Here is a 15,908-nt window from a genome sequence, read left to right as displayed (position 1 = left end):
CGACCTCTTCTGGAAGTGAATTCCATAAACCAACGACCCTCTGGGTGAAGAAATGTTTCCCTTTATTTGTCCTTACTTTCCTACCTATGAGCTTTAGGGAGGGCCCCCTCGTCCTAGTATTGTGTGATAGAGAAAATAATTTTTCTCTATCCACCTTTTCTATCCCATGCATGATTTTATACCCTTCGATCAAGTCACCCCTTCAACGCCGTCTTTCGAGGCTGGAGAGACCAAGGCGTTGCAACCTGGTTTCATAAAGGGAGGGGCTCCATTTCCTTGATCATTCTTGTTGCCCTTTTTTGCACCTTTTCCAGTTCCATTCTATCCTTCTTGAGGTGTGGTGTCCAGAACTGTACACAGGACTCCAAGTGTGGTCTCACCATCGATTTGTGCAGAGGCAATACAACACTTGCTGACCTATTTTCGATTCCCTTCCTAATCATGCCAAGTATGGAATTTGCTTTTTTTTTTACTGCTGCTGCGCACTGGATTATAACTTTGGATATACTACTATTTTTGGAGTATAAGATGTTAGAAAAGGTGCACCTGGGAAGGAAAATAACCGGGGGGGATATCTGCCTTCCAGGTATTCATCTGGCTAGCATCCTTAGTCTGGTCAGCCTCAGCACATTATTTTATTGCCCTGGTTAGGCTGGGGAAAAAACTTATTCGGAGCAAGTAGTTATGAAAAGCCTGCAAAAAGTTAGGGATGGAAAAAACCTTTTGAGTAGCAATCCAAAAGTCTGCAAAAGGGGAAGATCTTTAGTGCTTCATTGGTGCTGAAACAAAAGCTACATTCAGAGTATAAGATGCACCCAAATTTTCAGCCTCTTTCTGGTGCGTTTTATACTCCGAAAAATATGGTAATCCAATGAAACCATTAGGTTTCAAAGTCTGTTTTGATATTGATCTGGGCAGCCATGATCAAAAGGCTGGCGTGTCGGTGGGGGGTGTGTGTGTGAGGGGATAATTTGGCTTAATCATTGTTTGTTTGCTGAAAGGATGCAACAGCTCACAACCTGCTTTACTGGCGCAGGTGAAGAAACGCATGTGAAATAGGTAGCAGCATCTCATCTGCGGCCTTCACAATGTCCAAGCAGGGCACAAACCGATCTGCCCATTTTCCATACATGGGAAAAGCCGGGTCCAGAGGGATTTGGTCTGAAAGCATAGAAACATAGAAACATAGAAGACTGACGGCAGAAAAAGACCTCATGGTCCATCTAGTCTGCCCTTATACTATTTCCTGTATTTTATCTTACAATGGATCTATGTTTATCCCAGGCATGTTTAAATTCAGTTCCTGTGGATTGACCAACCACGTCTGCTGGAAGTTTGTTCCAAGCATCTACTACTCTTTCAGCCAAATAATATATTCTCATGTTGCTTTTGATCTTTCCCCCAACTAACTTCAGATTGTGTCCCCTTGTTCTTGTGTTCACTTTCCTATTAAAAACACTTCCCTCCTGAACCTTATTTAACCCGTTAACATATTTAAATGTTTCAATCATGTCCCCCCTTTTCCTTCTGTCCTCCAGACTCTACAGATGGAGTTCATGAAGTCTTTCCTGATACGTTTTATGCTTAAGACCTTCCACCATTCTTGTAGCCTGTCTTTGGACCCGTTCAATTTTGTCAATATCTTTTTGCAGGTGAGGTCTCCAGAACTGAACACAGTATTATTCCAAATGTGGTCTCACCAGCGCTCTATATAAGGGGATCACAATCTCCGAAAACCAAGCTATCGGTTGCCGCTTCCATTGTTTTCCATTAAGGGAAACAGGAAACGTAGACTTTCCCAGGGTCTCCGGGGGAGTTCATGGCAAAGAGGTATATATATATATATATGGATTTCCGGAACGGAGGAAAAACTCAGCTGCAGCATTCTGTGGAAACTGCCAAGCCTTCCGACCAAAATCTACACAGCTGAGCCACGTGGAACGTGGCCACATCTTCCCATGCATTGCTCATTCGGAAAGAGGTGCTTGCAGATTAACAATACAGTGGTACCTCTACCTAAGAACGCCTCTACTTACGAACTTTTCTAGATAAGAACCGGGTGTCCAAGATTTTTTTGCCTCTTCTCAAGAGCCATTTTCCACTTACAAACCTGAGCCTCCAAAACTGTAACCGGAAAAGGCAAGGAGAAGCCTCCATGGGGCCTCTCTAGGAGTTGCCTGGGAGGAAACAGGGCTGGAAAAGGTGGGGAGAAACCTCCTCTCTAGGAATCTCCTGGGAGGAAACATGGTCGGAAAAGGCATGGAGAAGCCTCCCTGGGGCCTCTCTAGGAATCTCCTGGGAGGAAACAGTGCCAGAAAAGGTGGGGAGAAGCCTCCATGGGGCCTCTCTAGGAATCTCCTGGGAGGAAACAGGGCCTCCACCTTCCCTGTGGTTTCCTCAATCTCATACATTATTTGCTTTTTCATTGATTCCTATGGGAAAAATTGCTTTTTCTTACAAACTTTTCTATGTGTTCCCTTTATTTTTTTGAGCAAGTATATATCAGCTAGAACAAAGATTTATATGTATAGATATGATATAAAAAAACAATGAGTTTCGAAGGGACACCGATCAGCCAAAGATGTAAGGGAACATGTTATCAGTTAGTTAAATATAAGGTGAATTGGAATTAGAATGTCTCAGGGAAAGGTCAAGAGGGAGAAAGAGGAGATCGAAAGGTGGAGGGAGAAGAGAAGGAGTGGACGGAAGTAGGAAGAGGGAGAGAAGGAGAAAGAAGGAAGGAGGAGGGGCCCAAAGCTTTATTTTTCCTGTCCCCTTCATAGAAACATAGAAGATTGACGAGAGAAAAACACTTCCTGGTCTATCTAGTCTGCCCTTACAAACTATTTCCTGTATTTTATCTTAGGATGGATCTATGTTTATTCCAGGCATGTTTACATTGTCACTGTGGATTGACCAACCACGTCTGCTGGAAGTTTGTTCCAAGCATCTACTACTCTTTCAGTAAAATAATATTTTCTCATGTGGCTTCTGATCTTTCCCCCAACTAACCTCAGATTGCGCCCCCCTGTTCTTGTGTTCACTTTCCTATTAACACTTCCCTCCTGAACTTTATTTAACCCTTTAACATATTTAAATGTTTTGATCATGTCCCCCCTTTTCCTTCTGTCCTCCAGACTGTACAGATTGAGTTCATGAAGTCTTCCCTGATCAGTTTTATGCTTAAGACCTCCCACCATTTTTTGTAGCCCTTCTTTGAACCCATTCAATTTTATCAATATCTTTATCAATTTTATCAATATCAATATTTATCAACATTGTCATCCAACAGCAGGCAGAAACTCTATTTTGTGTAGCCCATCTTTGGACCCACTCAATTTTATCAATATCAATATTAATCAATATCGTCATCCAACAGCAGGCAGGAACTCTTCTTTTTTGTAGCCTGTCTTTGGCCCCATTCAATTTTATCAATATCAATATTTATCAATATCGTCATCCGACAGCAGGCAGGAACTCTTTATCAGAAAAGCAGCTATCAGTCACATTAGATTACAGAGCGCAGAGGATATCTGGGCAGCAGCCTTAGATGGGAGATTATCGGCCTCCCAGACAATGGAACACAGGGAGTGCAAACAATTAAATCAGAATTCATTTGAAAACAAGGCCAGGCTGATTTCGGAGCAGCTGCTCTGCAGCAAATGCCTGAAGGGAAGAAGAGTTGTCATTTAGGGCAAGGCTGCGTGGGTGGCCAACACACCTCCGCGCAGGAGAACCTTGCCCAGAAGGCCCTAAAGAGCCAATTACTGCAATACTGGTAGTCCTGGACTTACAACCTTACACTTAGGCAAGAAAAAAAAACCCCAAAGTCCGAATCTTATCATTGACAAAATATATAGATGTGCAGAGATGGATGAAATGACTAATGCAATTAAGGGAACAATGGACAAAATATAATAATAATAATAATAATAATAATAATAATAATAATAATATATTAGATTTGTATGCCACCCCTCTCTGAGGACTTATATGGTATAAGTGGTATGAATGGATCCAAAACAGAAACAAAACGTAATAATACAGGGTGTCAGGGTGTATAAAAATAAATATCTAACAATAGATATTTATTTTGGTCCATCTAGTCTGCCCTTACACTATTTCCTGTATTTTATTTTAGGATGGATTTCCCTATCTATTTACTATTACTGAACATCCACAATATATTATTTAATTCCATGTATATATGCCATATGTGTACATACCTATTACACACAGGCACAAAAAAATATACATTATCTACTATATAAAGTATGTACACATACACACACACGTATACACATTCAACCTCGTATACACATTCAACCTCGTTTACTGTGATAGGGAAAACATACCCAGAGCCCAGAAAGAAAAAAAAAATCAATTTTTTTCTACTGGTTTTGCGTACCTGACCATACCAGTAGGAGCCCATCAGTGAGCATGGCCAGTCTATTGAAGAGAAGGACCAACGGAGACAGGATAGCACTCTTAGACTTATCGTTGGGGGCCACCACAACATGAGGAACTGTATTGAGGGGCCGTGGCATTAGAAAGATTGAGAACCACTGCTCTAGGGTAGCCCACCTCTCTTTCAAATGCTAACCGGGTTCAACTCTGCTTAGCTTCCAAATCTGGATAAAGTTCAATCAGGGTGAATGCTATCCCTAACCGTTTGTCTAGCGGAAGCATTTTGTCGACTTCAAAAGGGTTAAAAACCGGTTGAATAAAAGGCCCCGTGGATTCGCCTCTCAATCTCCCACCACTGAGATGGTTCTTTGTTTACCTGTGGCTGGGAACAAAGGAGGAAGTGGAGGCAGGAAAGGAATACCGTGAGAAACACCTTTGCCAGAGTACAGGTATTGTAAGATCTGGAGGCAGAATAATACGTGTGACAGAGAAAGGGCTTTTTTTTCTCTTTCTCTCTCTCTCTCTCTCCAAATCCCTTATGGGGGCTGGAAGCCACAATCAAAGGTCAAATACCCAAAGAAATCAGAGCATATAGATGTGGGTGGCTCAGCCTCAAACTGGGCAAACGGACTGGGCCTTTAACCGGAATCCCCAATAATGGGGGGAAAAAACCAATATTTGGAAATCTTTGGATCAATGCTGAGTTCTCATTTCCTTGCTGTGGGAAGCAAATCTTTGGGCCCTTCTTGATGCAAAACATGCTTAGCTGCCCTTCTGTCCCATGCAAATTTATGCTGCCCCCCCCCTGGCAGGTAGTCTCAGTTTAGAAACACAATTGGGACCAGGTGTTTGGGGTCGCTAAGCAAACCAGTTGTTAAGTGAGTCACATCTGATTCTGACATTGTGGGGGGAGCTTCATCATTGCTGGAAGCTTTCCGGAAGAGACTGGGGCTGCCATCTGTCAGAAAGGAGGCAGGGTCTCTCGCTTGGGTGGGAGGGTTGGGCTAGATGACCTACAAGGTCCCTTCCAACTCTTGCTATGCTATTCTATTCTATTCTATTCTATTTTCTCTTCTGTATTCTCTTCTCCAATTCGCTTCCCTTCCATCTTCTCCTTCTCCTTCTCCTTTCTTCTCCTCCCTTCCCTTCCCTTCCCTTTTCTACTTCTCTTTCTCCTTTCTTCTCTTCTCATTTCCTCTCCTCTCTTCTTCCCTTCCATCTCTTCTCCTTCTCCTTCTCCTTTCCTCTTCACTCCTCTCTTCTCTTCCCTTCTATCTTCTCCTTTTCCTTTCTTCTCTTCTTCTTTCCTCTCCTTCTCCTTTCCTCTCCACCCTTCCCTTCCTTTCCCTTCCCTTCCATCTTTTACTTCTCTTTCTCCTTTCTTTTCTTCTCTTCTCTTCTCATTTCCTCTCCTCTCTTCTCTTCCTCATCCCTTCCATCTTCTCCTTCTACTTTCTTCTCCTCTCTACCATTCCTTTCCCTTCCATCTTTTACTTCTCCTTCTCCTTTCTTCTCCTCTTCTCTTTTCCTCCCCTCTCCTCTCTTCTCTTCCTATTCCCTTCCATCTTCTCCTTCTCCTTTTCCTCTCCTTTCCTCTCCACCCTTCCCTTCCTTTCCCTTCCATCTTCTACTTCTTTCTCCTCTTCTCTTTTCCTCTCCTCTCCACTCTTCCCTTCCTCTTCCCTTCCATCTTCTCCGTCTCCTCCTCTTTTCCTTTCTCTTCCCTTCCCTCCCTATTCCCATTCCTAGTCCTCTTCTGCACTCTCTTCTCCAATTCTCTACTCTTATTATTTTGGGCTCCATTGGGCTCCCCGTACAGGCCTTGTCTTTGCTGCAGCAGGGCGGGGTGGGGGGAGGAAGTTACACCCCCCCAAAGCTCTCTTGGACCTTGTTCTCCAACTGCATCTGAGTCACCGGCTCCAAAGGCATCAAATCCAGGGCACTGACACAGCTGCCATGCTGGCACACGCCAAACCGGGGTCAAAAAGCCAACGCCACACCGCAGTTCTCTCCCCCCACTGCTAACCTGGCTGGAAAACAAAAGCCCAGGGCCTGGCGGAGGGAGCCACAGCCCTGCTTGGCCGGCGGCCTGTGTTTTGAAGTCGCAGGAGGACTGTAGCCCCTGGAAGCCACCCAGGCACCCCGCCCCGTGGAAAAAAACCCACAGAAACATGAGATCAAAGAGAGCTCCAGGGATGAAGGGACCGTGATGGGTAGGATGCTGGGCTCTGGTCAAAGAAACATGGCTGCCATCCTCCCCACCTCTCCTCCGGGGGTGGGGGAAGCTAGTCCTGCTCCCCCCCCCCCAAAAAAAAACATGAACCAAAACAGCCCATATTTCCCTCCCAGCCTTGGCACCGTCCCTGCGTGGAAAGAAGGAAAATCTCCACTCCTCCACTCGCAACAGAACATCCTACGCAACTAGACTTACAATCCTAGGTTTAGAAAGCTCAGAACTACGTCGCCTTAAACACAACTTAAGCATAGCTTGTATAATAACCTGCCACAAAAACCTTCCTGTCAAGGACTACTCCAGCTTCAACCACAACAACACACGAGCACACAACAGATAATGAAAAGAAGGACCAGGGGAGACATGATAGCAGTGTACCAATATCTCAGGGGCTGCCACAAAGAAGAAGGAGTCAGGCTATTCTCCAAAGCTATCTATCATCTAGCTATCGTCTGTCTATCATCTATCTTTCTATCTATTTCCATCCATCCATTTATCTCTATCTCCATACATCATCTATCTGTCTGTCTGTCTATCATCTATCTGTCTATCATCTATCATCTAGCTATCTATCATCGTTATCGTCTGTCTATCATCTATCTATCTATCTATCTATCTATCTATCTATCTATCTATCTATCTATCTATCTACCTACCTACCTACCTACCCACCCATCCATCCACCCATCATCTCTATCATCAGTTCTGTCTATCTGTTTGTCTATCACTCATTCATCTATCATTTATCGTCTCTCTTTATCATCTATCATCAATTTGATAGATACTAGATAGATAGATAGATAGATAGATAGATAGATAGATAGATAGATAGATAGATAGATAGATAGATAGATAGATAGATATGGATAGATATAATATAATATATAGGGATACTGTATATTGATATAGAGATACAAATCTTCAACATGATTTCTCGTATAGGAAGGAACGGATGGTTGCCTGCACTTCATGGTTAATGCTGGAGAGGAGATATAAATAAGAAGTTGCCAAGTGGATTCCTCCATGCCTGGCTGTTGATTTATGCTTTTGTCTTTCTCGGTTTTATTGCCAGCCAGAGTCGATGGGCGGCACCGAAAATTTAATAAAGAAATAAAAACAAACAAATGCCCTCTTGTTAGGGTGGTGAGCCGCCCAAATTCTGCTTCAGAAGCGCAGCCCCGTAAATCTTTTAAATAAATATAAACAAGTGCATTGATTTTCACCCTATGGAAAAAAGCAGAGGGCACCTTCCCACAACCACACGCCCCCCCCACCCGAACCGGTAGCGGTCTGCTGGTGATGTCATGATGATGTCAGCCAATCAGATCAGTCGATGCCAGGTCAGTGGCGCTGCCATCATATTTTTTTTAAAATCAATTTTTAAAAAAACTTTTTATTTATTTTTTCTTCTGCATTTGTTTTCTTTTTTTCAATTTTTGGGGGGGCCACGCAGTGTGGGATCCTGGGAAGATCCAAGCAAGTCGGCATCATCCCAGTTCCTTCTTTTTAATTTTTTTTATTTATTTAAAACAAAACACACATATAAAAACACACAAACATAAAAGAAAAACACACACATCCGGGGTGATTTACATCCCAATTTTCATCGGAGCTGTATACATTTGTACACTGAGAACATTTTTGTCTGTATTTACTGTGGATACTGTACATTTCATAAGAAAATAAATTTTTTAACTATTTATAGAATTTATCCCAAACTCTATAATAATCCGTTTCCTCTTTCCCTTCTAATTTTTTGGTTGACCTATCCATCTGGGCACATTCCATAACTTTTTAAATGATCATTTCTTCTCTTGATCCCAATTCTTTCTAGCTTCCAAGAAGATCCCTGCCAGGCTAAGAGGAGGCAGGAATCCCGCAGCGCAGAAGAAAGAGAGACCAGGAAGGGAAGAAGCAAACCAGAGAGCAGAAATAAACAGGCTTGTGACTCCGTTTTCCCCTTTCCACCATCCTGTCTTGTATAAACACAACGCTGAGCGCTGATACGCCCGTATTAATTAATTTGAGAGCATGACTGCTCTTTGGCTCTGCTCTCCGAGTCAGTGACAGGCTGGAAAACCTCCAGGAACACCGAGGGAAAGGATGGGAAAATCCATTCTCCCCCCCACCCCCATCCAAAAACATTGTCGCACACAGTGGCTGCCCATCAGATCTCATCTGATTTGGAATGAAAGGACTACGGAAGCAGGACAACAGAGTTAGAAGGGACCTTGGAGGTCTTCTAGTCTAACCTCCTGCTCAGTTTCAGACCAAGTGAACGGAGAGAGAGAGAAACAGACCAAATGGAGAGAGAGAGAGAGAAACAGAGAGAGAAAGAGATAGAGAGAGAAACAGAAAGGAGAGAGAAACAGAGAAAGAGAGAGCGACAAAGAGAAAGAGAGAGAAATAGAGAAAGGAGAGAAAAACAGAGAGAAAGAGAGAGAGAAACAGAGAAAAAGAGGAGAGAGAAAGAGGGAGAGGAAACACAGAATGAGAGAGAGAAATAAAGAGAGGGAGGGACAGAAACAGAGAAAGAAAGAGAGTAAGAGGGAGAGAGAAAGAGGGAGAGAGAGAGAAAGAGAAAGGAAGAGGGAGAGGGAGAGAGAAAGAGGGAGCGAAACATAGAAAAGGAGGGAGAGAAAGAGAAACAGAGAAAGAGAGAGAAAGAGGGAGAGACGGAGAGATAGAAACAGAGAGGTCTGAACTCCCAATGTTGGAGAATTCATAATTTCTGGAGGCAAGTTGTTCCACTGGTTAATTGTTCTAACTACCAGGAAATTTTAGTTCTAGGCTGGTCCTCTCTTTGGTTAGTTTCCATCCATTGCTTCTTGTTCTATCCTCAGGTGCTTTGGAGAATAGGTTATCTACTCTTCTTTATGGTAACTCCTTAGATGTTGGAACACTACTATCATGTCTCCCTTAGTCCTTTTCATCCAACCAGACATTAAATAATGGTTGCAGGAACTGGATATGTCTGGTTGGATGAAAAGGACTAAGGGAGACATGTCCAGTTCCTGCAACCATTATTTATGTTTTAGCCTCCAGTCCCCTAATCATCTTTGTGGCTCTTCTCTGCACTCTTTCTAGAGTCTCAACATCCTTTTTGCATCGTGGAGACCAAAACTGAATGCCGTATTCCAGGTGTGGCCTTACCAGGGCCTTATAAGGTGGTATTAACACTTCACATGATCTTGATTCTCTCCCTCTGTTGATGCAACCTAGAACTGTGTTGGCTTTTTTGGCAGCTGCTGCACACGGCTGGCTCCTATTTAAATGGTTGTCCACTAGGACTCCAAGATCCTTCTCACAGTGGCTACTGTGGAGCAATGTACCCCATATGCTGTACCTGTGCATGGGGTTTTTTCCCCCCCTTCTGGATCCAGAGATACCCCTCAGCTCCAGAGTTCATTTCCCCAGCCCAGCCCATCTAAAGACTTCCTAGTAGAGCTTACGATGGCCATGGATCTTCTCTGCACTCAGAAGAACACTCAAAACGGTACCCTGCCTCTAGACATGGAGGCTCCATTTTCTGCTAATAGCAAAGGACACCTCTCCACCATTCCTTCCATTCCAGATTTTTAAAAAAAATAATAATGATGGAAATGACTATTCCGCAGATCAACTGCTAGCTGGTGCTTTGAAAGCTCCCATTGTCTACTCCCAACTGATCAGTGGAACAGCCCGCCTCCAGAAGTTGTGAATGCTCCAACACTGGAAGTCTTTAAGATGTTGGATAACCATTTGTCTGAAGTGGTGTAGGGTTTCCTGCCTAAGCAGGGGGTTGGACTAGAAGACCTCCAAGATACCTTCCAACTCTGTTGTTGTTGTTAACTGTTGTTGTTTTTCTTTATTTCTTTATCTCTTTATTGATTGATTGATTGATTGATTTGACTTATTTTATTTAAATAAGAACATTTTTTCCCTGAACGCCATCACTCTACTAAACAAATAATTCCCTCAACACTGTCAGACTTTTTACCAAATGTGCACTACTATTACTACTAATTTTTTCTCATCATCCCCTATCATCCTTTTCCTCCCACTTAGGACTGTATGACTGTAACTTGTTGCTTGTATCCTAAGATTTTTATTAATATTGATCTTCTTCATTGCTTATTTGACCCCTATGTACGCTGAGAGCATATGCACCAAGACAGATTCCTTGTGTGTCCAATCACACTTGGCCAATAAAATTCCATTCCATTCTATTCTATTCTATTCTATTCTAAATGCTGCCCCTCTCCGAAGACTCAGGGCAGCTTACAACATATAATTAAAAAACAATAAAATACAATGGCAAATCCAATTAATTAAACTAGATAACTAACCTAAAACCTCCAATTTCATTAAAAATCAATCATACCCATTCAGACAACAACCATACATAACATTCATCAGCCAGGGTGCCCAAGATCTAATTGCCCCAAGCCTGGCTTCATAAGTGAGTCTTCAGACTCTTTCGGAAGGCAAGGAGGGTGGGGGCAGGCAAATCTCTTGGGGTGAGCTAATTCCAGAGGGCTGGGGCCCCCACAGAGAAGGCTCTTCCCCTTGGCCCCACCAAGAGACATTATCTAGTTGACAGGACCTGGAAAAAGGGGCAGAAGGCGATCCCACAAGTAGATTAGATTAGATTTATTGGATTTATATGCCGCCCCTCTCCGCAAACTCGGGATAATCTGGCCCGATGCCATGGAGGCCTTTATAGGTCATTATTAACACTTTGAATTGTGTCCGGAAACCAATAAACAACCAACGCAGGCCGCGGAGTGTTGATGAAACATGAGCATGGCTGGGAAGGCCCCTGACCGCTCGCATGGCTCGGTTTGAAGTTTCTGGACACTCTTCAAAGGTATTATTCCTCGGAAGCCATTGCTAATGATATTCCAACAAGCCTGAGTTCAATGGGAGAGATTCTCTTCCTAAGAACCACATATCAAAGACAAACCATCCATCACGAATCCGTCCACCGAAGACATTAATCTCTGTTTGGTTGAAGGCACTCAATTGCCTGGATACACAACACCCCAAACCGTCAGCTCATTGAGCCACAAAGTAGCCAGCTGCCATGTAGAAGAAGAAGTTACGTGAACCCCCTTGTTAAAAGCTTTCAAGCAAGCGATCCTCTTTTCCAAGTACATCCTCAGAGCCCATCAGGTAAGCGATAGCAACGTGCCTGCTGCTTATCCAAGATTGGTTTCCAAGCCTTGTTAAAGAATCAGTTAGAAACAGCTTTGCTGGCAGATCTACCCATGTAGATCTGGCTTTCCTTCCCCCAATAAAGGAGTCTTCAGAGAGGGGCGGCATACAAGTCTAATAAATTATTATTATTATTATTATTATTATTATTATTATTATTATTGTATTTGTAGCTCAGTGGCTGCAAGAAAATTGCACAGACAGACTACAAACAGAGGCACAACTAGGTGGCCCAGATGCTTCATTGGAACCTGTGCCACAACTACCACCTACCAGTGGTAAAGAACTGGTGGGATCATAAACCTGAGATAATAGTTGAAAACAAGCATGCCAAAATACTTTGGGACTTTCACACTCAGTAAAAGACCTTGGAATACTAATATCAAATGACCTAAGTGCTAAAGCCCACTGCAACAATATCGCCAAAAAGGCTTCCAGAGTTGTTAACCTGATTTTACGTAGCTTCTGCTCTGGCAATCTCACACTACTGACTAGAGCCTACAAAACTTATGCCAGACCCATCCTTGAATACAGCTCATCTGTCTGGAACCCATACCACATCTCGGACATCAACACCCTCGAAAACGTCCAAAGATATTTCACCAGAAGAGCCCTTCACTCCTCCACTCGAAACAGAAGACCCTACGAAAATAGACTTACAATCCTGGGTCTTGAAAGCTTAGAACTATGGCGCCTAAAACACGATTTGAGTATTGCCCACAAGATCATATGCTGCAACGTCCTTCCGGTCAACGACTACTTCAGCTTCAACTGCAACAACACCGGAGCACGCAACAGATTCAAACTTAATATTAACCGCTCTAAACCTGACTGTAAAAAACATGACTTTAACAATTGAGTTGTTGAAGCGTGGAACTCATTACCGGACTCAATAGTGTCAACCCCCAACCCCCAACATTTCTCCCTTAGACTATCCACGATTGACCTCTCCAGGTTCCTAAGAGGTCAGTAAGGGGCATACATAAGTGCATTGGTGTGCCTAATGTACCCTGTCCAATTGTCTTTCCTTATCTCATATATCATATATATTCTCTCCCTCTCATATATTTCTCTTCTTTTTTACTTACTATCTTTATATATATTACTCAATGTCTATTCTCTTCCATATGTATTGTATATTGGACAAAGAATAAATTAAAAAAAATTTCAATTTGACAATGTTTTGGAACACACAGATTGTGGAAAAGAAAAAAGTGTGGATCATCCATGTCGCCATACCAGGGACAGTTGAATTGATGAGAAACAACATGAAAAACTTAGCCATAAAAATCGAAGTAGAGTGACTCCACCCCCAAAAGCCTCACCTGTTGGTTCTCCCCACCAGCTGCCTCGTATGGCACAAGAGCAAAATCCAGCCTGGTAATTTCAGACAGTTGGCAATTCAATTTTCAATTCAATTTATTAGATTTGTATGCCGCCCCTCTCCGAAGACTCGGCAAACTTTTTCCTCTAAGGTTCAAAAGGAAGATGGGGAGGAAGGGAGAAAAGGGTGTAAGGGAGGGTGTGTGTGTGTGTGTGTGAACACTTTGCGCGCACACACATGTGCCTCCTGGCAGAGGCAACACTTTGGAACCAAAGGAGGGGGAAAAACCTACTACACTGAACGCTGGGTGTCTCCCTCCTTTTATACTCATGTAAACAAACTCTGGGGATCCATCAGTTTTGGAATTACAGAGCAAAAGAGGAAAGTTAAGACTTAAAAAGCAGAGGAGCCCGAGAGATTGAGGAGGAAAAGGAGCCGCATGGAGGGGTGTGTAACTCCCTTGTGTACAAACAGAAATGAGATCCAACTCAGCTCCGTTTGCAAAGGTTTACAAATATCCCTTTGGCTCACCAGCTGTCCAATTCTGGGGAAATGAGCCCAATGCAAAATAATAATAATAATAATAATAATAATAATAATAATAATAATAATAGCAACAACAATAACAACAACATCGACATCGCAATCCCGAGAGACAGCAGAATTGAGGAGAAGCAGCTAGAGAAATTAGTGAAATACGAAGATCTGAAAATCGAGCTGCAACGGCTCTGGCATAAGCCCGTGAAAGTGGTCCCAGCGGTACTTGGCACGCTGGGCGCAGGGCCAAAGGATCTCAGTGGACATTTGAAAACCATCGGAATTGACAAAATCTCCACCTGTCAATTGCAAAAGGCCGCTGTACTGGGATCGGCAAACATAATTCGTCGCTACATCACGGTGTCCTAGGTGCTTGGGAAGCGCCCCGACTGGGGATGAAATACGAAATCCAGCATAGTGATCTCGTTTGCTGTGTTGTATTGACATAATAATAATAATAATAATAATAATAATAATAATAATAATAATAATAATACTATAAAATAAATAAATCTAGCAAGACTCACATGCAGTCCAGAGGGGAAAGTCAGCTTATTTGGACTTTTAATGTTTGAAAAAATCAAGGACATGGCAGAACAGGGCCAAAACAACAGATTTTCCAGAAAGCTTTGGAGTTGCTCCAGAAAGCCACAAATGTTTGCTCAAAAACCCCGTGGAAGATCCTTTGGGTACTCTTCCTGGCAGATCCACAGAGAAAGGGGATCTCCAGGAAGGGATCTGGCAGTGGATCTGCCTCCTTCCCCCCAGCCAGCCCTCCACACCTGTGGAGGGATGAGCCCCCAAAGCACCGGGGTCCCAACTAGGCTGCAAAAGCCTGAGGCTGCTCCAAGCACTGCCAGCTAACCCGCCTCTCTCTCTTGCTTCCAACGTAAACAGGCCCTTTGCCAAGTTCTTCACACACACACACACACACACACAAAAGCAGGGTGTGATCTTTGCAAAGAAAGGGGCAGAAAGTCAGGTGGAAGGCGAAACCCGATCGGAGCAAAACCAAGCTGGCACAAACACAGAGGAAGAAAAAAAAAAGAAAGGAAAGACCAGGAGAAGAAAAAGAGACAGAGAAACAGAGAGGGAGGGAGGAAGAGAGAAGGAGAGAGAGAGAAAGAGAAAAAGAGGGAAACAGAGAGAGAGAAGGAGGGAGAGAGGTGAGAGAGAGGAACAGAGAGAGAAAAAGAGGGAGAGAGAGAGACAGAGAGAGAAAGGGGAAGAGAGAAACAGAGAAAAAGAGGCTGAGAGAGAGAGGGAGAGAAACAGAGAGAGGGAGAGAGAAAAAGGGAAACACAGAGAGAGAAATGGGGAGAGAGGGAGAGAAACAGAGAGAGAGGGGGGAAAGAGAGAAAGAGAAAAAGAGGGAAACAGAGAGAGAGAAAGAGGGAAACAGAGGGAGAGAGGGAGAGGAACAGAGAAAGAGGGTGAGAGAGAAAGAAAGGGGGAAGAGAGAAACAGAGAGAGAAAGAGGGAGGGAAGGAGAAAGAGAGGGGGGAGAGAAAGAGGCAAACAGAAAGAGAGGGAGAGGGAGAGGAACAGAGAGAGACAGAGAAAGAAAGAGGGAGAGGGAGACACAGAGAGGAGGAGAAACAGAGAGAGAAAGAGAAAGGGGGAAACAGAGAGAGAAAGAAAGAGGGAGAGAGAAAGAGGGAGGGGAGGGGGCAAAGCTGTTTTTCTAGCCAGGTAGTTCCTCTAAAAGAACCAACACACACACATACACACCCGAAAAACAACCCCGTGCAAATCCTCTAAACGCCAACACAAACCCTTCCTCCCCCCAATGCCCCCCCGACCTCTGCCCAGGAGGGCTGTGCGTGCAAAGGGGGCGCCGGGTCGGCCTCTCCCCCCCACCACCGACCCCGAAGACTGAGTCGCGCCCACCGCCCGAAGAAGCCAAAGAAGCAGCAGCAGCGGGGGCGGGCGAACCCCAGAAAGCCCCCCACCCCACCCGCGGGAGCTCCGGGATGGAGAAGCCCCCCCCCCCGACTCCATCCCGCAAAGAAAAGGCGGAATAAGCGGCTCTTCCCCCACCCCGCCCTTCTCAAAGCCCCCCCCCAGGTGAAGGCCCCCCAGCTCAAGCAGGGAGGGGCTGCCAGAAGAGCCCCCCCTTTTGGGGAGGATGGAGGGGCGAGATAATGGGTGGAGGAGCCTCCCACCGAAGGGGCTCCGCTTTTCTTTGTCTCTGGCGCTCCTTCGCTTTCT

At 44.1% G+C, this 15,908-nt stretch overlaps 1 protein-coding gene across 1 annotated transcript in view; it reads right to left on the bottom strand.

Annotated features, from left to right (window-relative positions):
- Positions 1-15,908, bottom strand: part of SEMA4C (semaphorin 4C) — a 112,753-nt gene that overhangs the window by 95,808 nt on the left and 1,037 nt on the right. The gene's annotated exons all lie outside the window — the stretch shown is intronic.

Source organism: Erythrolamprus reginae, chromosome 12 (assembly GCF_031021105.1).
Source record: "Erythrolamprus reginae isolate rEryReg1 chromosome 12, rEryReg1.hap1, whole genome shotgun sequence".
Classification (NCBI taxonomy): domain Eukaryota; kingdom Metazoa; phylum Chordata; class Lepidosauria; order Squamata; family Dipsadidae; genus Erythrolamprus; species Erythrolamprus reginae.
The sequence above is the reverse complement of the archived record's forward strand: the minus strand, read 5'-3'. Positions and strand labels throughout refer to the sequence as shown.